This window comes from Oryctolagus cuniculus, chromosome 6, assembly GCF_964237555.1.
Source record: "Oryctolagus cuniculus chromosome 6, mOryCun1.1, whole genome shotgun sequence".
NCBI lineage: Eukaryota > Metazoa > Chordata > Mammalia > Lagomorpha > Leporidae > Oryctolagus > Oryctolagus cuniculus.
Window position 1 is genome coordinate 106,893,740 of NC_091437.1, and position 24,243 is coordinate 106,917,982.

At 40.1% G+C, this 24,243-nt stretch overlaps 1 long non-coding RNA gene across 1 annotated transcript; it reads right to left on the bottom strand.

Moving 5' to 3' along the window:
- Positions 1–18,088: 18,088 nt before the first annotated feature.
- Positions 18,089–21,331, bottom strand: LOC138850006 (uncharacterized). Its single transcript, XR_011389391.1, has 2 exons — positions 21,062–21,331; positions 18,089–20,604 (listed from the first exon to the last, which is right to left on the bottom strand). It is a non-coding gene; the product is annotated as an uncharacterized lncRNA (long non-coding RNA).
- Positions 21,332–24,243: the final 2,912 nt, after the last annotated feature.

The window sequence follows — 24,243 nt, forward strand, 5'->3', positions numbered from 1 at the left end:
GATAAAAAGATAGGGAACAGAGAGAGAGAAACACTTCCACTCTTTGATTCATTCCCCCAAGTGCCTACAATGAACCTGGGCTGGAGAACCAAAGCCAGAAACCAGAAATTCAGGCAAGGTCTCCAGAGTGTGTGGTAGGAACCCAATTATTTGAGCCATTGCTGTTGCCTCCTGGGGTCTGTATTAGCAGGAAGCTGGAGTCAGGAGCCTCAGGCAACACTGAACCCAGGCACTCTGATATGGGACACAGATGTCTTAACCGGATTTTAATTTCTAAGCCAAATGCCCACTGAGGATTTAAGTCCAGACTCTGACACCTATAAGTGTAAAACTCCAGGAAAATTGTTGAATCACTTTAAGGCCTAATTTTTATATGTATCATTGGAATAATGAAACACAGATTTTAGCAATTTTATTAGGACGGAATAATGCAGTTGGCACTTTTGACACATGAGTGTTCAAGAAATGCTCATTTAAAACTTGTTCTGCTCTGATTTACCTAGGGATTTCTCATTTGAGTTTTGATCTCTGGTAATAAATTCATTGCAGCACAGCCTCCCAGGGGACCATGACATGGTAGTGGACTGATGCCGCGGCTTTCCAGGCAGTTTGTCTTCAGAGGCTAATGAGAGGAGCTCCCCTATGCAGCCCGACTTCCTTCAGACCTCAGTGAGCCTGGAATAGGTGTGGAGCACAACAAGCACGTGGTGTGGCCTCTGCCCCTGAGCCCTCAACTGCTAAGAAGCAGAGGGGCTGGCGCCGTGGCGCAGTGGGTAAAGCCACTGCCTGCAGTTGCTGGCGTCCCATATGGGCACCAGTTCAAGTCCCAGCTGCTCCACTTCCGATACAGCTCTCTGCTATGGCCTAGGAAAGCAGTAGAGGATAGCCCAGGTCCTTGGGCCCCTGCACCGCGTGAGAAACCTGGAGGAAGCTCCTGGCTCCTGGCTTTGGATCAGCTCAGCTCCAGCCTTTGCGGCCATCTAGGGAGTGAACCAGTGGATGGAAGACCTCTCTCTCTGTCTCTACCTCTCTCTGTAACTCTGTCTTTCAAATAAATGAAATAAATTTTAAAAAAAGAAGCAGAAACGAGACACAGAGAGTGGGTCGCCACAACTACAGCTCATTTTCAATAAGACTTCTGGAAAGAACAGTCTCTTGTTTAGGACAGCTTTTTGGGGTTAATAAATACAAGGGGGTCTTCATAGAGCTCACAGAAAGTTTGTATGATGAAAAAGCCTGGCATGAGTATCAAACATTTTTTACACTAAAATAAGCTTATCTTTTGATTTCATTTTCTATGAGCTTTAAAAAAGTACCTTGTAGCATAGCAGGTTAAGCCACTGCCTGCAGCAGCCAACATCCCATATGGGCCCTGGTATGAGTCCTGGCTGCTCCACTTCTGATCCAGCTCCTTGATAATGCTCCTGGGAAAGCAGCAGCAGATCACTCAAGTGTTTAGGCTCTGTATGCACATGGGAGACCTGGAAGAAGCGCCTGGCTCCTGGTTTAGGTCTGGCCCAGTCCTGGTCATTGCAGCTATTTGGGCAGGGAACCAGCAGATGAAAGACTTCTCTCTTTCTCTCTCTGCCTTTGCCTCTCCCTTGTTGTACCTTTGTCTTTCAAATAAATAAATAATTTTTTTAAAAAGTACCCTCATATTATCCAAGCATCCAAAACATTCTTGGAATTGCTTATAGACTTATTAAAATGTTACTGATCCTAGAATTAACAAAAACAATACTGATACCTTCGGCATCATCTAGAGCTAGATTTTTTTAAACTTTTATTTAATAAATATAAATTTCCAAAGTACAGTTTATGGATTACAATGGCTTTTTCCCCCCATGACTTCCCTCCCACCCACAACCATCCAATCTCCCACTCCTTCTCCCATCCCGTTCACATCAAGATTCATTTTCAATTTTCTTTATATACAGATCAATTTAGTATATATTAAGTAAAGATTTCAGCAGTTTGCACCCACACCGAAACACAAAGTGTAAAATCTGTTTGAGTACTAGTTATAGCATTAATTTCATTGTACAACACATTAAGGACAGAGATCCTACATGAGGAGTAAGTGCACAGTGACTCCTGTTGTTGACTTAACAAATTGACACTCTTGTTTATGGCATTAGTAATCACCCTAGGCTCTAGTCATGAGTTGCCAAGGCAATGGAAACATTTTGAGTTCGCTGACTCTGATCTTATTTAGACAAGCTCATAGTCAAAGTGGAAGTTCTCTTCTCCCTTCAGAGAAAGGTACCTCCTTCTTTGATGGCCTGTTCTTTCCACTGGGATCTCACTCACAGAGATCTTTCATTTAGGTGTTTTTTTTTTTTTTTTCCAGAGTGTCTTGGCTTCCCATGCCTAAAATACTCTCATGGGCTCTTCAGCCAGATCCAAATGCCTTTAGGGCTGATTCTGAGGCCAGAGTGCTATTTAAAACATCTGCCATTCTATGAGTCTGCTGTGTATCCCACTTCCCATGTTGGATCATTCTCTCCTTCTTAATTCTATCAGATAGTATTAGTAGCCACTAGTCTTGTTTATGTGATCTCTTTGACTCTTAGACCTATCATTATGATCAATAGTGAACTGAAATTGATCACTTGGACTAGTGAGATGGTATTGGTACATGCCACCTTGATGGGATTGAATTGGAATCCCCAGGCACATTTCTAACTCTACCATTTGGGGCAAGTCCGATTGAGCATGAAATGGACACTATTAGAATCAGTGACTTGATCAGCCCTTGTCCTGACTGTTGATGAACAACTTAATACTTCATCCCTTTTAGTATTTTTTTGTCCTACTTAATACTATTGGTTGAACTCTGTAATTAACACACAGTTATTCTTAGGTGTTTTAATTTAACTGACAAGTGATCCTTGTTAAATATAAGAGTGGGAATAAGAGAGGGAAGAGATGTACAATTTAGAGCCAGATTTAAATCTCTGCTCCTTCACCTACTGGCGACGTGTCCTTGAGTAAGTTACATGACATCTCCGGATCCATTTTCACAGCTGGAGAGTGGGAACAATAACAGGACCTACCTCACAGATAGGATAGTTGCAGGATTAAAAGAAACAATAGATGCAAACATTTGCGTATGGTATTTGGCACATCCTAGGGATGCAAAACGGTACCAAACTTATCATTTCCTCATCTGAAATACTTTTCTGCTGCCTTATTTGGGCTCACTTTGAAATATTCTTGTTTTATATCTGAATTTATCCTCCATTCCCTCTCCCTACTGCACACAGTATTTCTGCTCTCTTCTGTTCAGATATTTTTTCCTTACAGCAAAGAAGCCTAACTGTGAGATAAAATGGAGTTGGAAAGATGACAAAGGACCTAGTGTTTGAATTTCTTGGAAGAGCCTTGACTGGGCCCTTGGTCAGGAATCGTTACCAATGCTATTTGTCACACTACAAGGGGATCTGACCAAAGGGAAGGGACTGTGGAGACCAGGAAAGGAGAGAGAAGAGGTTCTGGCTGGTTCTCAATTCCAAGTTTTCATTAACAGTCATTAGGAGCAGACAAGTTGGTTGTGTTCCGGAACCTTCTAAGTTGTGCAAGAGAAAGGTTCTCAGAGAAAAGTGCCACTTGAGCCTTCCCATCACGCCTGGGAATGTCAGCGAGGTGTTTGGTGTGACTCTAAGGCTGATTATAGCTTGGCATGTGTAAATCACCATCTGCACACACAATTTATCTCAGTCTTTTTAATAGTGAAGTTTCACTTAGAACGCTGGGATGCTTTCAGGTGAGATAAATAGTAAGCGTAAATGACCCCCCTTACATTAAAGAACAGATGGTATGAAGATTAGCATTATCAAGTAGTAAATAATGTATTTTGTTCCTAAGGGAGACCTTTATGGAAATTTTCATCATCAATTATAATGAATCTGAAGAACCACTGAGCATTGCCTTCTTTTTCCAAATTAATTGATGCTGTCCTCATTTCCAGTACAACTGTAGGGATGCTACTTGTTCAGTTAGTCTAACAATGTAAGTGCAGATCCAGATATGCCTGGAAGAATCCAGACAGTTTTTTGAAAACTTAGTAACATTGCACGACCGTGGAACACAAAACCCAGGTTGTCTGGGACCAAAAATTATAACAAAACCTTGTGACTTAATTACTGCTCAGCACTCTGTCTTTCTCAGCATGGTTCCTCTTCAGCCTCTCCTTAAAATATTCATTGTCCCGCTTTCGCTTATATCCCTCCAACTGCCTTACAAAAACACACTTAACACAAATATTCATAACAGCTTCACACATTTACCATGTTTTCCTATCCATTCTTCAGTCTTCCTCCTTTAGTAAAAAGAAAAGAAAAAGAAGGGGAGGGGGAGAAAGATCTAGACATTAGATCACTCTAATGTTAATTTTTCCTACTGACATTTAAACTTATTTTCAAATAATCATGCATTAAATGATAGTTCAGGAAACTAGCAATTTCGCAAATAAGAAGTTACTCTGTGAGTTAATGATTATACGAGGTACTCAAAATGCAATTAATCTAAAGAAACACTTGTCAGTTATTTACGGTGATTGTGTCCTATTTAGGTGGTGCTGTGTCTACTTTTTCAATCGTTGTATTGACAATACTTAAAGCAGTTCCTGGTATATGGCAAGCCCTCAAGAAATATTTGTAAAAAGAATTTCCTCACTGAGCACCTGCTACAAGCCAGGCACTGAATTAGGTTCTGATTTATGGGGAGCTTCAGTATTGGAGGCGTCCACAGTCTGTAGTAGCCATAGCAACACAGAAGAGGGGCCGTGGATGCCATTAATCAAGTGATAATGGAAGACACAGGGAATAACATGAAGAGGAATTGCATCTCATGCAGAAACTAGCCACATAAACAAGGGTTCAGCAGGTAAAATAGGAGAGTGAGGAAAACATTCTAGACAAAAACAATAGTGTTTTCTAAAAGGCTTGGAGATGGGGCCAGCGTGCAGTGGGTTAAACTGTGGCCTGCAGGACTGGCATCCCATATGGGCACCAATTCAAGTCCTGGCTGCTTCATTTCCTACGCAGCTCCTTGGGAACACAGCAGAGGGTAGCCCAAATGTTTAGGCCCCTGCACCCATGTGGAAGACAGGGATGAAGCTTCTGACTCCTTGGCTTTGGCCTTGCCCAGCCCTGGCTGTTGCGGCCATTTGGGGAGTGAACCAATGGATGGAAGAACTCTCTCTCTCTCTCTCTCTCTCTCTCTCTCTCTCTCTCTCTCTCTTTCTCATCTCTCTCAGCTTCTTCCTCCCCCTCTGTAACTCCTCCTTTTGAATAAATAAATAAATGCTAAAAAAAAGAAAAAGGCCTAGAGGTTTGATGGCACTTCAGAACTGTAAGTGAATAGTGTATTCAGGGTTTAAGCTATTTGTGAAATTAGGCATGACAGAAAGAAGCTTAAAAAGCATCTGAAGGGTCTGAACTTTATCCAGGACTGGGGAGTCATTTAGAATTTTTGCCATGGCATAATGACTTGACGTGTGTAAACTACCAACAAGCACCAACGTGGAGCAGAGATACCCAGTTTGGCTGGTATGGCAGACCTGCAGGAGGGCACTGAGGGAGAAGGTCTGAATGAAAGACAGCTGGCAGAGTAGGATGGGGGAGGTCCACGGTGGGCCCTGGGTTAGAGCTAGAGCTAACAGGATTGAACCACTCACTGAAGGAAACGATTCAATGATTTCTCTCCAATGTGATGATATCTAAGGAGACAGGAGACGGGAGAACAGGAACAGCTTCTGGGAAATGATGAATTCTCAAGAAGATTTGCATCAATCATTCCAGTCTTGATAGTTTCACTGTGATGAATGGCAAGCAGCTGGAATGTGGGCTTGGAGCTCAGAAGAAAAGTCAGCACACAGTCAAGAATAATTTTCTTTAGAGGTTGTGGTTGAAGCCCTGGGTGAGTTCACCAAGACAGAACATGCCATATATAAGAGCAAGAAGACTGATGACTAAATTATGGCAAATGTCTCTATTTAAGGGAGATTGGAGAAAGAGTGAAGAAGATACCATTAGGAAAATGGACAGTAGGCAGTAATAGAAGAAACCAAAAAAGGCCGTTTCATAAGCATGCAGGTTTAGTAGGATGCCTTGTGTACTTACAAAGTCAAGCGCGGGTATTGTGGCACAGCAGGCTAAGCCACTGCTTGCAATGTCTACATTCCATATCTGAATACCTGCTTCAGCCCCAGCTGTTTCGCCTCTGACCCAGCCCCCTGCTAATGCATCCTAGGAGGCAGTAGATGATGGCATAATGGCTTCCGCAGTGCCACCACTTGAAAGACCGAGATGGAATCCCAGGCTCCAACCTGGTCCAGCCCTGGCTGTGTTGGAAAAACGGGGAGTGAGCCAGTGCATGGAAGATCTCCCCCGACACCCTGGTGCGTGTGTGTGTGTGTGTGTGTGACTCTGTCTTTAAAGTGGATGGAAATGAATTTAAAATAAACATTTTTTTACAAAAATAAAAATTGATTGAGGGTTTTGGAAAGTATAATTAACCAGTGACTGTGGAATTCAAATTACAGGGCCTTCCACAGCAACTGTGCGGGAAGGAAGGAGGTAGGTAGAGAGCATTGTGGCTACTCCATGAAGATGCTAGCAGTGAAGGTACAGGACAACCCACTGAGACGAAGGAGGCAGCAATAGCTGCACAGATTTTTATTAAGATCAGAGAGAAACGTAGTCCAGAAAAAGTGGTCATTGGAGAGAAAAGGTCTAAAGAGTCCAGAAAAAAAAAAAAAAAACACTATTCATGGAACAATCCAGAAGGAAAGAAGAAAGTGGAATTTATTGCTTGGGTTTTAAAATGATTACATTCATTTCCCCACTGTGTCAAATGATGGGAATTATGAGTTCTCCACAGTCTAGAATCAATAGAGCTCTCTAGAGAATCTTTGATTAAAGATATAAAATCATCATGCTATTTTAAGGATTTCTTTTTCTCTAGGGCTGAGATTTCAGGATTGGTTGGAATACAACGTCAGTCTGAGTTGATCTGAGAAGGTGGCAGCCAAGACTCTAATCTGTATGTTGGCAGAATGGGTTCCACTGTTCTAGATGTTTCTCCTTGGCCAATAGCACAGGCACTCCATTTGTGGGACTAAAGAGAGTAATTATGTGTAATACACTCCATTCAACTTGGATCTACTTTAGAGGAAAAATAATTCTTGTTTTAAGGTGGTTGTAAAATCTTTACTCCTGTGTAATAGACAGACTGTGGGCTGAGAGATTAAAAAGTACTGAACACATGTGCTTCTGACATGGCAACCCGGTAGCATGAATGAAAATTGAGATGGAAGGTTCACCGATAACTGGTAAATGCACCCAACCAGCAGGCAGGTGGTGTTAAAGCATAGGACCTTTTCCTTCCCACCATTTTTCCTAGGAAAAGAGGAAAATAGAAATTGATGACATTTGCATTGGATTGATGTGTTTGGTTGTAGAGGGCCTGTGAACTGAAGATGCTAATAGCTTTGGCAATAATCAGATTGGGTGTGAATGGTATTATTTGATCGGCTATCACATAATCTTCACAGAGGATTAAGCTTTGTTTTCAGAGCAACTGTTGCTTTCTCACGATGTGGAGAGTATTTCATGTTGCCTCTCTAAATGGGGCTCTATAGAATCTAATGACTTTCAGCAATTAAAATACCTGATGGATATCAAAACTGTCAAGGCAGTAACTTGTACAAACAAAACCAAGGAGCCTGAGAAAGTACAAGTCTTTCCCCTTCTAAGCCAAAGGGGGAGTTTTAGATTTATAGGAGCTAAACCCCCGGCTGTTTGAACAAGTTTGGTGTTGCCGAAGTTGCTAAGTGAAGAATCTTCAAAGGGAGAAGTAGAAGGAAAAAATAGTTTGCTAAGTAAGGTATTTTGAGTTTGTTTAAAATGAGGGTCGAGTATTTCTCAAGGAGGAAATAAATAGGTATTAAATCAGTACAGAATTCTTGGGAGTTCTTGAGTTTTCTGCAGTACATGTTATACATTGCTGACTTCTAGTTTCGTACTGTGTTGGACATGGCTTGTTAGCTATAGTGAGGTAGGCCACACTGTAAGGAAATCAGACCTTCATCTACAGAGGTAGGCAGAGGTGCTCAGGAATGACCAAAGATCTAAGCTGAAAGACAAAGCTGAGTGCTAAGGCAACAGAAGTCCCAGATACTTGAGAGCCATGTCCTTTTCATCTTTTTGTCCTGGTGATACTTCACAATCGCTAGTATGTGGAAGTCACTTAAAAATTATTTGTTGGGGCCAACATTGTGGTGTAGCATGTTAGAGCCACAGCCTGTGATACACACATCCCATATGGGTGCTGCCTCCCCAGCTCCTCTACTCCTGATCCAGCTCCTTGCTTGTGGCTTGGGAAAAGCAGTGGAAGATGGCCCAACTGATGGCCAACTGAGGAGTGAACTAGTAGATAGAAGTTCGCTCTCTCTCTCTCTCTCTCTGTGTCTTTCCCTTGTTCTCTGTAACTTTGGCTTTCAAATAAATCAATAATTCTTAAAAATATATTATTTGTTGACTAAATGAAGAACAGGTGATGAAGGATCCTATAGCACCAATAATGGGGATATCCAGAAATTCAGGCAATGGGCACCAGGGCAAAGTGTTTTAGGAGACAACGGGAGACAAACCTAGGTAGAGGTTCAGGGTCAAGCATCTGTGGCCCAAGAGAACAGGAGTGGATTAGTTCTCGAGATATTGATAATGAAAGAAAGGTGCCAAAGAAAAAAATCAGGCTAGTGAATAAGCCAGGTGCTTACTTGTCTGGTCTGCATAAACAAATCATTCTATCATTCAACAATTGGTTATTGAATGCTTTCTCTGAGCCAGATACAACGAGAGACAGCAAAAATAAAGCAAAAAGAGATAAAGATCCTTGTTCTCATATAGCCAATTGTAAGAGGAGACAGCAAATAAAGAAAAAAAATAAGTAAAATACACAGTTTGCTGGATAGCACTAAACACTTTGAATAAAAATAAGGCTAAGAAAGCATTGCAAGTAGTGGTGATTTTAAATCAGATAGTGAAGAACAGTTGAATAAAAACCAAAAGAACAACAAAAAGTAGTGGAATGATTCACACAGTTGTCTGGACAGGAATGGCCCAGGGAAAGGGTGCAAAGGTCCTGAGGCTCTGGGGCTGGAGTGAATGAGAAGTTCTTTAGAAAGGAGAGGGCTTGTGTGGCTTACAGGAAGTGATCAAGGAGGCAACCAGTAGAAGATGAGATCAGAGAGGCGAGGGGAGGGGTAGATCATGTACAACTTTGTGGGTCGGGCTAGAGATATTGAAAGCTCACCTCTTTAAGATCAGAACTATTCCTCAACACTAAGGTCAGGTGGACCTATTGGGATTAGTCCAATGAGCAGCACGCTCTGAGGGCTGAGGAGGTTGGGGATTAGGTGGATCCTATCAGCTCATCCTCGGGGAAGCAAGGTGTATCATTAGGACCTTGTGCTTCTGGGGAATCTTTCCCAGTCTACCGTGTCCAATCTCAAAGGAGCATATTTTGTGCCTTATTCCTATAGAAAACTGAAACTAAGCCATTAGCTTCTCTGGTTCAATATCAACCAATGTATGTATAACTCATGATTAGGACAGGCTTAACAGTCCATAGTATCTAAAAGAACACAATGATGAGAATGAGGGACACTGGAGATGGCATGCTGGAATCGGGTCTGGTTGCTTTAAGCTGGTTCACCACTGGCAGCTCCTTCCTCGTGTGAGCAAGGATGTCTAGACAAAGCTCTTATGTATTTCAAAACTTATTTTACATCTTTAAAAATGTTTATGTTTGAGGGGCAGAGAGACAGTGTTCCCATCCTCTGTTTTATTCTCTAAATACCTGCAACAGCCAGAGCCAGGAATGCAGTCTGGGTCTCCCACATGGGTGGCAGGAACCCAGTAATTTGAGCCAACATAGCTACCTCCCAGGGTTTTCATTGGACAGAAACTGCAGTCAGGAGCCAGACTTGAGTCAAACATGGGCACCAGTGGGGGAAGAGGGTATCTTAATCATTGGGCTAAATGTCTGTACACAGCTCCAATTCCTATAGTTTCTCCCCCCCCCCCTTTCCTCTCTCTCTCTCTCTCTCTCTTCTCTCTCTTTCTCCCCCTCCCCCATCTTCTATCTTGGTATATGTAGTTAACTAGATACATAGTTAACTGTTGTTATAAGTTTATAATGTAATTTAGCCTTCAGATAAAGATAATAAAGACAAAATGAAATCCAAATTAAAGAAACCTAAGTGAATAAGGAATCTCAAACATTCTAATTCTGGGTCATCCACTCCTCTGCCTTATCCATTTACTAAACCAGTTACAAGGCAAGAGCTGATCCTTACAGAATTTCAAGAGAAAGGACAAAGAGAATTGGCAAAAAATGCAGCCCTGGTGCAGACATTTAGAGAGCAGCTATTCGAACAAAATTACTGGGCTGCTTCATTTCTAAATGCTTTCAAATGCTGAGCAACTTCTCTTCCCACAAGAATACATGCCTGGTTCTTCACCTATGTCAGTAGCAGCAAGGGAGTGGTTTAGATAACATGTATTGTTTTTCCCATTTTTTTGCTTCTGGAAAACAGGACCTCTTGGTTGGGGAATGACTCAGAACTCTCTAGGAATTAGGTTCTATTCTATTCCATATTCGTCATCAGCCAGGCCTAGGTTTCCATGGGTCTAAATTCAGTTGTTCAGCTGATGCTTAGCACAGCTAGTCTATCAAACAGGCCATTGTGGAGTCTAAATAGACACAAAAAGCTTTTTGATTTGGGCAGTTCTCATGAGAGCTCATTGAATTTATTGTGATATTTTTCTTTATACAGAAAAGAACCAGATTAGTGTCCGATAAAAGATCAGCACATTTATAAATGCTGACTGCTGAGTTGTGGGCAACATGTGATTGGGTGCAGAATTCGTAATTATCTTGCTTTATTGTGTTTGCTGCAAGAACAGGGAAGGGTAATGAGGTTCTGATCTCTTCTGCTGGGGCCTGGAACAGCTCTCAGGCAGGTGGAGATGAGCCAGTCCCTGGGGCCCACGCCAGACCCACATGGGGCTGATTCCAGCAGTTGCTGAGAGACCACATGATAGGCGTCAGCACCAACTGTGGATTCAGAGCGGAAGGCGGAGGCTGGAGGACGCAGGTGTGCTGCTGGGTTAATCTGTGCTTGAGCTGACAGGTGCTCTTATTACCCCTGGGGCAAGGTATCAATATGGGGGTGGTGGTGAAGATGAAATCATAGCTGGAGAGAAAGAAGAGCAGTGGGCATTATTCATGAGACAACTAGTATTTCCCGAAATGGCCAGGTTGAAAATCAGGGACACTTAAGTGATGATGAGACAAGATCCAGTCACTCAGAAGCAAGGGGTGGTTTGCTTCCCTGGAGGTGAATTGGACCAGCCAGCTGTGTAAAGCAATATTGTTCGTTTGCTGTGGAAACAAAACAAGACGCATAGAGACACACAGACTTTTTACTGAAGCACAATGTGTGTACAGCGTAAGTATATAGTGTTACGAATATTTAAAAACCGAGTTACTCTTGTAACCAACACCCAGGCCAAGAAACAATACTATCCACCGGGACACTCACTTGGATGCTCTTCCAATCATTACAGGTCCCAAGGGAAACCACTATTCCAGCTACTAATAGTAGCTGTTAATTACACCTGGGTGGGTATTTTATTGCCAGTGGTACCAAACATGCTTCGCAGTTTCACTCAACATTAACTTGCTAGGAATCATCCATGGTGTTGCCTGTCATTTATTCTCATTGCTGTATGTAGTCATCAAATGAATATCTCATTTTTTATATCCATTTTTCTCTTTATGGACATTTGGACAGTTTTTAGTGTTTATTATTAATAGTGCTTCCATAAGCACTCTAGTACATTCTTTAGGTGAATATACTTATTCTTATGTTGGTTAAATACGTGGAACTAGAATCACTTTAATAAGGACTATGAGGCATCTTAAAAGAGTTAATGGAAAATTCACATTTTTCCATAAACTTTTTGAAGCCCCTTCATATATCCAGCTTGGTAGATAGCACCAGGTTTCCAAAATGTATTTTTGTCAATTTTTGTCTGCCTCTACTTCTTATAAAGTGCTAATGGCACAAAAATTTCCACTTAACTCTTGCCTGAAGTCCTTCCTTTATTTTGTCTTAAAGTGTCTATGCTTTGGGTAACAAAGGGCTTTATGCCAAGTCCCAAGAAGTTTTTCATGCTATAGTTAGAGCTATAGAAAAAAATGGGAGGGGAAGATTGGAGAGTTGGAATGAACATTTGAAATATTTTTCAAGTGAGCTGACATTGGTATTCGGCTTGGCCTCCCTCTCCTGAGAGAAGCCACCATGCTAGAGTTGAGGTAGGGGGGACCTGGGCAACACTTTCCTTCTTGTTTTCTTCAAGGTGACTTTTCTTATGGTTATAAAAAGAGGAGGCACTGTGGTCTGGCACGTGGCTTCCGTGGCTCATGTGAAGGTGAGTGGGTGTGTGCAGAGCTGTTCACACTGTCTCTGGGGGGTGTTGCCAGTGCTGCTTACTCAGCTACCACCTTGCTTCTGCCTCAACACCACCTTCTTTCATGAGTGCTCCTATGGCTTGTTTTCAAGTCTGATCATTCAGGTTTTTATGAAATTGGCCCTCAGTAGACAGGCAGCTTTTAGCAGGCCACTAATTTTTTTGTGTGGTTTTTAATTACTTGAAATCAAGAACACTGAGTTTTGATGTCTAAATACAAAGGGTTCCCTTTTTATTATCTCTGTGGATACCAAGTACTGAAAAAGTCACTTACTGGAATTGCTTTACTTCTAGGAGTAAGGTTGGATTACAGACAACCCTACAAGTCTCAATAACCAGTATGTTGTTATCCTGACTGTAGGATTAACTCAGTCACCTAAGTATTGCCTTGAGAGAACATGACAAGAGGGACAAACTCTGGGTGCTACGGATCCCATTAAATGTACTGAAAGCTCTGAGATCCCTCTCCTGTGACTTGGCTTTGCACAGGAAGTAGAGGGTGGGAGGTGCGAGGAAAGTAAGAACTAGGGTTGAACACTAAGCAGGGCCTAAGAGTTAACTAAGGGCTGCTATTTGGATAGGGAACAAGAGCCTAAGAAACTTGGGGGCCCAGTCTTGTAAGACAACCTCATGCAATTTAAAAAATTTAGTGGGGCTGAGTTCACAGTCCCTGGCCCCAGGCCCTAATCTGTGGAGTGAGTATTTGGAGCTTCCATAGCCAGGCAGCTTCTGCCACCACTCCACCAGCTGTCAGCAGGAACTGAAACTCCAGCGTCATGGAGAGGTCAGGAGTAGGATTTTAGGACCATGCCTTGGAGCTCATAACTGGGCCTATTGCACAAAGACCTGGCACCTGATGAAGCCCAAAGATCCCTACCACCCTGTCAGTGCTCATAAACTGAGCCTGTAGACCTGCCCAGCGCTAGGCAGACAACTGTGCAGTGGTGTGTCAGGCTCATTTTGGTGTGTGTCACTGCCAGACTTGGGTGGGCTTGAAGGATACCCTGGGGACACTGTGGGTCCTAGGGACTGTGAGAGCCAAAAGTGACTAGCTGGGGACCAATCTGGATGGCCAAAAGGCTGCCTTTGTCACCTTCCTCCAACTTGAGCAGATAGCCAGGAATCAAAGGACTGTGTCTTGGAAGTATTAATTAAAGACAAAATGTAAACAAATTGTGTGAGAATTCATTTTCTTCAAAAGTATTATTTTTAAGCAAGGAGAGACTAGAAGAGGTGTAACTTAACTCAGAGTGTTGATATACTCTGGGTAGTCCTAATCAGTCTGACGATTTGGAACACAACAAGATTGCCCCATGTCACCACTTTCGTTCAGCATGATACTGAAGTCCCCAGGCAGAACAATTAGAAAAGAGAAAGAAATAAGGGCATCCAAACTGGAAAGGAGGAATTCAGTACATCACTCCCAGCTTTGGCCTGGCTCAACCCTGGCCATGGCAGGCTTTGATAAATGAATCAATGGGTGGGAGCTTTGTTGTCTCTCCATCTCTCTGTCTCCTGAATAAATGAATAAATAGACAAATAAATAAATGTAAATCTCAAAACAAAAATAACCTCGGTTTTATTCTTAATTTTTAGACAATGGACATAATTCATACTTCTGCAGATAAACATTTCCTTGATGGTTGTTAAATTTAAATTAAGAGGATTTCAGAATAGATTGTGTGATGACTTCATGACAAGTTTGCACAGATATTTTTATGAGCAAATTCTCTTAACCAGCTTTTTAAGTGAACATTCTACTCTTCCTCATAAATTTCAAGGCCTCAGGTGAAAGTATTTTGTGTTTCTAGTTAACTATAACTCTGTTTATGTGAAATTTTCTTCTTTAACATGGTGAAACTCTACTTGAATCAATGGCTACAATACGCCCTTTTTATGAATAGAATATTTATGTATTTATTTGAAAGAGTTAGAGAAAGAGAGAGAGAGAGCAAGCAAAAGAGATCTTCCATCTGCTGGTTCACTTCCCAGATGGCTACAGCCCTGCGTGAAGCCAGGAGCCAGGCATCTGAGTCTCCCACATGGGCGGCAGGGACCCAAGTATTTGGGCCATTTTCTGTTTCTCGTCTCAGGCTACGAGAAGGGAACTGGATCAGAAGTGGAGCATCCAGGACTCAAACTGGCCCTGATACAGGATGCTGATATCACAGGTGGCAGCTTTACCCACTAGACCACAAAGCCAGCTCCTAAAGATCAGCCATGGAGCTCTCACTGTGGACGTGTGTGTAAGGAAAGAACCAGAGAAGAAATTCTTTATTCTTTATCATAAGGAGCTAGTTGGTGTGTGTTTGTCATTGGAGCTCTAGTTTGAATGACAGCAACCCAATCTACACACAGGTAAGGAAGACAGGGAATTAATTGATTGTTCAGCTCCCTACCAATATCTTTCCTGCTTGTTAGCATTTCCATTCTCATTGGTCTGGCTGCTCATTTCCTGCACTCTTTGCTTGTGAGTTCTTTCTGGGCTTGTGTAGGAGAGAGTGGAAGTACTCTAGAATGAACCTTTAGGAAAATTCATCAGCCATTGACTGGAGTTACTGAACAAACATCCAAGCCCTCTCTTTTCTCAGGCATGTACCTACACTAAGTCCAGGAGTTCCCTAACAAGATCAAGCTCCACTCACCCAAAATGACAGTTTGCTTGATACTGCACCCTTTATTAGATTTTGTTCTGTTCCTTTCTCATTTTCTTATTCTCTTACTAGCATTTTCTGGCCTTAATTCTTAAATAAACTAATTGTACTATAAGCTTGTATCAAGGACTACTTCTGGGTGGGCTTAAAAGCAATTGGTTTTTCTAAGTGAGCAGTTTAAAGATAAATCTCAGCTACTGCTGGATGTAATGGTTTAAATAACAGCATTGAAATGATGAAGAACCTTGTTTGGCTCTTCCAGTCCTTTATCCTAGCTTCATTATCTTCCACTGGGTTCCATTGGGGGGAAGGTGGTTGACAATGACCTAGCTATAGATCCTTTTCTCCCAGAATACCAACACCAAAAGAACATTCTTCCCAAATTTTTATGATGGAAAGAAACTGACTCCATTGACCTTAATTAGTCCATGTCCACCATTAGTCCAATCAGTGTAAGAAGAGGGATGGACTACACTGGCTGGAATATTCCTAGGTCAAGTGTCTAATCCTGGGGCTGGGGTTAAGTCAGCTTCATTCATACCAAGTTCTTTGTAGATGAAGGAAGGGTGGATTTTCCAAGGAATAGTCATGTTATGTGCACAGAAAAAAAAGACAGAGGATTCTAGAAAGGTAAAAACTAGAAAGAGGCAAGATATTTATGTAGAACAAAATACAAGGCAAGTGTGGGTATCAAATAGGTGTCAAGGGCATTTGTGATATAGGTAAGACTATTGTCCAGGATTTGAGAATGGTACAAGGCATAGGAAAAGGAGAGATTCAATTCTTGTGAATCCATCATTGAACTCCATCTGTGAATCATGACCAACGTTATTCTGAAACATGAGACTACCATCAGTAGAAGTGAGGCACAGAAAAGCTCCACTGTGGTTAGCCAATGGCTTGCTGTAGTCTTGTATTAAGGTACCCAACAATACATATTGCATAGCATTGGTCAGAGAAATCATCAATAGCCTACCACATACTCTAATCATTTGGTAATCAGTAAACTTATGTATTTACTTATTTGGTAAGAACCCATTGATCATAATTAATGCAGTGTTGAGAATAATTTTAAAAGTAGCACTCATGTGATGGAGATAGCAAAATCTACAAGACACTTTGACCTACTTCTTATCTCTTGTCATATACTGCAAGATGATGGGACTGTGTCTTCTGTGTTTCATTTGCTTGTTCTTCATTAGTCTATGCAATTTATATTTTATCTTTTTTGTTATCTTCTTGCATTATTACTGAGTGCTGATTCCAATTGTCTACAACCCATATACACTTACTGTCATATGATTTATTACTTGAGGACTTTCCAGAGTTGAAGAAATAAATAGCTGTCATTTGGCTATTGTTATGAGGTTTTTGAGAAAGGCATGAATATAACACCAAAATACTAGCATCAAGAAGCTTTCCTATTAGGGAAAAAAGTAGACCAAATATTATAGATACCCAATGGTCTACTTAGATATAAAGGGAGAAATTAGGCAGCAAATTGGATAGAGAGCACTGTTCGTAGTCTTCCTTAAGTATAATTCAGTGCCATTTTATACATATAGATCCTCATTTTTAAAAGCATGAAATAGCTTTTAGGAGATAAAAATCTCCAATTGCAATCCAGAGCACTGCTAATTTGTCAATATTTCTATATAATTTCTCTGTTTACAGTGAAGACACAAAGAGTATTGAAAGAGGAAAGGATTTGGAATTGGCCAGATTTGATTCACATTCTGGCCTTGTCATGTATGAACTTAGGATCTGTAACATGTTTCAGGCCTCTGAGCCTCAGTCTCCCCTTCTTTGTGTTTTTAAGGATATATTTATTTATTTGAAGGAAGAGTGACATACAGAGAGAGATCTTCCATCTGTTTTTTTCATTCCCCAAGTGGCTACAATAGCCAAACTGGGCTTCACTGAAGTCAGGATCTAGGAACTCCATCCAGGTCTCTCACGTGGGTGGTAGTGACCCAAGTGCTTGGGCCATCCTCTGCTGCCTTTCCAGGTGCATTCACAGGAAGTTGGAACAGAAGCGGAGTAGCTGAGACACCAACTGGCACTCTGATAAGGGGTACTGGTATTGCAAGCAGTGGCTTGACCCGCTGTGCCATAATGCCAGCCCATTTCCTTTTCTTTCCTGAGTTGCCATGATTGTAAGAACGATTGGACAACATCTGTCTCACAAATCTGTGAAGATTGAAGAGATAATAAATTTATCTATGGGGGACTTTAAAAATTGTGGAAAGATGGAAATAATAGAAAAACTCATTTTGTTGCAAAATAACTTTGAAATATGCATAAGGTTTTTTTTCAATAATAAGCGTTTTCCATGAAAATTTTGAGAGACCTTTTGGATGCATTTATTTAAAATTTTTTTCAACAAAATAAACATCTTTTTAAATTTCATTTTCTACTAATTTTTTGCAGTACTCTTGTACTAGTACTTGTGCTAGTGTACAAACAAGTTTACAAATATTTTTAAATTTACTTATGGAGAGAGAGAGTGGGCTATCATCCACTGGTTCACTCCACAGGTGCTTGCAAAGAGTAGGGCTGTGTCAGGACCAAAGCCAGGGACTTCAAACTCAATCCAGGCCTCCCATGTGGGTAGCAGGAACCCAATTACTTGAGGTTTGCCTTGGCAGAAAGCTCAGGAGGCAGAGCTACGAATTGAATCAAGAAACTCCATCTAGGATGCAGATGTCTTAACTGTTGTCTTTGCTGCTAGGCTGAATATCCACTCTTATAAATATATCTAAATGAATAACTGAAGATGTTCTCAGTAGAATAAGATTAGGATGGTGGCATCATAAAGTGACAACTTCAAGGGGAAAATATTGGCTACAGGACAGTAACAGGTAAAGAATAGTAACTAAAGACACAATGTAAACAAATTGTGTGTGGATTTATTTTCTTCAAAAATATTATTTTTAAGCAAGGAGAGACTAGAAGAGGCGTAACTTAACTCAGAGTGTTGTTATATTCTCAATAGTCCTAATCAGTCTGACAATTCATTTTCTATTTTGTTATAATTAAAAGAAGATAGAATGATTTTTGTTCAAGCAGAAATAAACATACAACCATGAAGAGAATTCTCTCCATATTTCTTTCTGGGAAAATCATATAACACTTTGCTTCTCTGTCTCTCTTGGGCATAAGAAATATGTTTGGGTGGCACTGGGCCATTTTGCTTTATTCCTTATAAGGAAGAAAGCTATAATGGAAATTTCCTCTAGAATTCTAGCTGTCTTTTTCATAGCTAAAACAAATTTGTGGTTTATTTTTTCTCAAATATCTGTTACATAGCCTAGGCGAGTCCTTTGCCTTAAGAAGAGATTGACACATCTAAATTCAGAGTAAATGAATTTAGCAAGAAAATAGAGGGAATTTTATAGAGATAAATAATATGATCCACAACGAAAAACATCTTTTTGTCTATAAACATAGCATCACATAAGTCATACAGTTAAAAACCATACTACACTACAAGGAAAAATAGACAGAAATACAGTAATAGTAGGTTGTTGCTGTGCATTATTGACAAATCCTAAAACAATGAGTAAAGTTATGGAAACCAAAGAGCCCATGAAACAATTATAAAGATTGTCAGCAATCTTAATACAAATAAAATCATGATAGATTCCTAAAGGCAGTAAGAACACAGACAACATACTCTGATGAGATTGCAATGAAACAAGAAATTGACCACAAAATGAAAATCCCTGACAATAATCCTCATTGTCTAAACATTAATATAAAAGTCTCAGATAAAAGAGGAAATCAAATCTCATATTGATGAATCTTATCTACAAAGCATTATTAATAAAAGCCTGCAATATGAAGCTATAGGATTATTCGAAATATTTAGGGAAAATTATTGTCTTAAAATTTAAGTTGACAAATAAGAATAAATGACAACGAAGTAATGAATGGCATAACCAATCTAAGCAATATAAAGGAATGAAGCAAACTCAAGACAAACAGAAGGAAATGACTACTAATAAAGGAACAATGAAAAGATTGAGGAAACAAATGAAAGCTATGGTTATTAAAAATACTATAAACTACTAGCCAATAATTTCAAGGAACAATGATTAAAATGAAGAAAATAAGAAATGAAGATGGCAATACCACATACACAAAATAAATAAGTAGTTATTATCAGATATTTTGCTTCATTTTATGAAAATAAATTTAATAAACTGAATTAAATGGGTAAATAAAGTATAAGCTACCAAAATTGATCTATCTAAAGAAACAGAAAATCCAAAAGACTGGTTAGATAAAACAGAGAAACTTGTTCAAAATTATATTCTATTTTGTACACTTCCGACACACAAAATATTACTGAATCCAACATTTTAGAGAACACAAATCCCCAAAGATATGGAAACTGTTTTTGGAATATAGAAAAATATGGGAAAGCTTCAGAATATTTATGTGAAGTCAGCATAATTATTTTAACATGACAAAGAATAATCTAAATAATATAATAATACAATAATAATTAAAGAAATATAAGTAGTATTTAGAAATCTTCCATATATTTCACTATAAAGAAAAATCTGTCTCAACTAATTCTACTGGCAGGTTCTATCAACCATTTAAGAAGCACCCATATGATTAACAAAAAATGCATTTGTAGAAAATAGAGGAAATGGGACTATTTCTTCCTTTACACAAAATCCTTAAGTAGCACAGGAAACAAGCATTATAAATCAGTCTCATTCATGAATTCAAATGTATCATCCTAAATAAATTGTAAACAATCTAAATCCAGTAATGAAAGTGAACATTTATGTATACATATGTGTACTATGTAACAATGGCATTGTTATATGCATGTTTTTAAAGTATCATTGCCATACTGGATTCATCCAAAAAGATGCAAAGCTGATTTAATACTATAAGTTGATTTAGTTCATACTTTCTAGAGGATCACATCATTATATGCAAACAAAATTTGTTAAAATTTAATACTCAGTCATGAAATAAAACTCAGTAAACCAGGAAAGGGAAGAAAACTTTCTGGTAAAATGCCCCCAGAAACACTACAGGTGACACCCTAATTCATGGTGACATGTTGAAAACACTCTTCAAAATCAGGAATGAAGCAAGAATGCCCTCTGTCACCACCCTTTTACTGGTTGTCATAAGTAATACAGAATAAGAAAAAGAGCAAATTTGCAGATTAGAAAGGATAAGGTGTCAGGCTGATAGTCTCCAAGGTCCTGCACCGTCCCCTGCCTTCATTTCTTCGTGTTCTGCCCAGCCTCGCTTCCTCTTGCTGTTCCTCCAAGAAAGGAGTCAAGGTCTTGTGTTCCACAGCACACTGGGGGGACTGTAGTCCACAGCGATGTACTACTCACTATGTAGAGCACTGGATGAGAGGGGCTGGTAGGCTCCAAGCAGACAGATAAAAGGAAATGGAAAGATTAGTCATCTGGCTTTGATCAGTTTACTGTGTGTGTATGTTTTGAGATATTGCACTGTATCTCATAAAAATGCACATTTAACATGTGAATAAAAAATTAAATAAAATAATAATAAAAAAGAGGAACAGGCATTTGGCACAGTGTTAAGTTGCTACCTGGGATTCCTCATCCTATATTGGAGTGCCTGGGTTCAAGTCTCATCTCTGTTCCCGATTCCAGCTTCCTACTAAAGTGCACCCTGGCGGGTAGCAGATGATGGCTCAACTTGGGAGACCTGGATGGAGCTGCTGGCAAAGCCCTGGCTATTGTGGGCATTTAGGGGATGAATTAGCAGATGTGAAATCTCTGTGTCTCTGTGTCTCTGCCTTTCAAATAAAATAAATATCAGGAAAAAAATCTAAAAGTGAACTCATCAAGCACCTACCTCAGAGCCGCTGTGCTTGCTCTTCCTGCTGCCTGCAACTGTAACCTGAGGTGTCTTCCTCTCACCACGCACCCCTTCAGGTCCTTGCGAAAATCTCTTTCTCCGTGTGGTCTTTGCCCTATTTAAAAAATCAATCATCCTCTCCTCCTCTGCTTTCTAACTCTCATCTTTCCCTGTCCTGTTCTATTTTCTCCAAAGGATTTCTGGCCATCTAACATTCTGCATATTTACTTCAGATGTCTGTCTCTTCCTCTGAGAATATAAGCTCCACTAGGGCAGGGCTGGCTCACCCTCCCTCCCTTCCTTCCTCCCTCCCTCCTTCTCTCCCTCCTTTCTTCCCTCCCCCCTCCCCCCTGCACTCCCTCCCTCCCTCCCTCCCTCCCTTCTTTCTCCCCTCCCTCCCTCCCTCCCTCCCTTCTTCCCTCCCTCCCTTCTCCCCTCCCTCCCTCCCTTCTTCCCTCCCTCCCTCTCTCCTCCCTCCCTCCCTTCTTCTCTCCCTCCCTCTCTCCCTCTCTCCTCCCTTCCTTCCTTTTTCCCTCCCTCCCTCCCTCCCTTCCTTCCTCCCTTCCTTCCTTCCTTCCTTCCCTCCCTCCTCTTTCCCCATCCCCTCTCCTCATCTCTTCTCCTCTGCTTCCCAAATTCATTGCTGAATTCCCTAGACCTTGATGGTACCTAGAACAGAGAAGGCACCTAATTAATGTTTATTAAATAAAGGAAGATCTATTTAGAAAATCCAAAAGATTATAAGAATGAATAAGAGTTTGGAAAGATTTCTTTAAGTGAAATCTATATAGAATGTTATTTGACTTTACACCACAAGTCAACTAGAAAAAAAATTTGAAAAACATTTTTCTTACAAAAGTAACAACAATTTAAAGTACTTACGATTTTCAAGGTAAAAACTGTAGATTCTTTTGAAAGGTGTAAAAGCAAACTGAAAGAAGTGGATAAATACACCACATCCTTGGATAGAAATTAAACACAGTAATTTTACTTTTTTTCAAATTGGTCTCCAGATTTGAAGCAATTCAATATAAGTTCCAACAGTGTTATTTTTGTGGAATGGATTTTTTAAGATTTAAAAGGGTAACCAAAATATTCCTAAAGAAGAAAACAAGACTGAGAGATTTTCCTTATCAGAAATCACTATAAATCCATTGGGATTTAAAAATATGCTGTTGACATAGGGATAGAGAAGTAGATAAATGGAACTGAGGACATATCCCACACAAACCCACACACGTATGAAATGTGGATTTATCACAGATCAGTGAGTCAAAATCATTTCATTTTGATGTAGTTGAATTTATCAGTATTTTCCTGGTAATGTTTGTGCTTCTTATGTCTTGATAAAGAAATCTCTTAAGACTCTTCAATAATTAAGGTATTCTCCTAAATTATTTTCTTAAAGTTGTATAACTTTTCCTTATATTTATGTCGGCAATCCAGTTGAAACTCAGATTCCATGCAGAACATGAGGTAAGGTTCCACTTTGAGTTATTTATTTTTCCACAGGTGGAATCAATAGTTAAGGCCATCTTTGCCTCACTCATTTGCAATGCTCATATTGTCATAAATCAGGTCTCTGCACATATGTGGGTCTGTTTCCTGTGCTTTCCATGCTGGCATATATAAATATGAAAAGATGTCCAACCTCGTTAGTCACGGAAAGGCAAATTAAAACATTTCATATTCACCAAGTTGGCAAAAGGCTACTTTTTGGAGCCAGATGAACTCAGGCATTTATACAGACATGAAACAGTAGAGACATTCATTTATCCCTCATGAGAAGGCATGTTCATCATACCATTTTAGAAAAGCTTGGCATTACTTAGTAAATTTGAACTTCTCTGACCCAGCAATTCAATTCCTAAGCATATCCCTCAAAAGAACTCTGGCACAAGTCCACCAGGAAGGATACAGAAAAATAACAACAGTACAGTCTGTAAACTAAAAACCTGAAGTAAGTTAACCATTTTCACCAATAGACCGGGTAAATGACTTATGTTATATTTCTATTCATACAATGGAATATAGATAGGAATGAAACAGAATTACCTTCAGTTATACATATCAACAGAGGGAGATTTGAAAAATATACCACAGGGGCTGGTGTTGTGGCACGGCTTGCAATGCTACAAGCATCCCTTATCAGAGTGCAGGTTAGTGTCCTGGCTGCTCTGTTTCCAATCCAACTCCCTGTTAATGTGCCTGGAAAGCAGTGGATGGGGGCCCAGGTGCTTGGACCCCTGGCACCTATGTAGGAGACCCCAGTAGGGTTGAAGGTTCCTGGCTTTGGCTTGGCCCATCCTTGGTGGTGTGGCCGTTTGGAGAGTGAGCCAGCAGATGGATAATTTTTCTTTCCTGGTTGCTCCCTCTCCCTCTCTGTCTCTATGCCTTGCAAATAAACAAATAAATCTTCAAAACTAAAGTACCAGAATTGAAAGAAAGTAGTCACAGAATAATACATGAAATATGAACATTAGATGAGTGGGGACATATATAGAAATAGTAAATCTATAAAGAAAGGCAGGGGAATGATTTATGGAAAAATTCAGAATTATGGTTACTTTTGAAGTGGGTTGAGTCGAGAGGGGACTGTGTTCTAGGGGTTGCTAAATGTATAGTGGGGACATTATAAAATTATTTTTAAGCTAAACCTATGAATATATATCACCTTTCATAGCTATCTTTTATATAATATTTTAAAGAAAATTACAATACAATATGGTAAATGCTAAATAAGAATCATTTTTTAAAGAGTTATAAATGAAGATTAGAATAATTAAACAGTTACTAAAGAAGAAAATCCAGGTATACAGTAGGTGTGATAAGCCAGGAACCAGGCCAATAGGACTTGGCTGGCTTTGTGGTCTGGGCCAGGACACTGAAAGACCAAGTGGATAAAACTCTTAGGACAAGAAACTGGACGGTGGTGACAAATGATCCCTTAGTAGTGCTAGTGATGCACTGACAAACTTGTGACCCAGTTCATGTGTGTGTGTGGTCTTCATGAGGAAGAAAACTCGCACTTTCTGAGTGCGTTGATTACTAAATATCACTCTATCCATCCCGCATTCTCAGGATCATTTGCATTGATTGCAATTTTGATTGATTTCTTTATGAAAGCCACCTTTCAATTTTCCATAATATTTCTTCAAGTTATAACCTAAAGTTTGTTA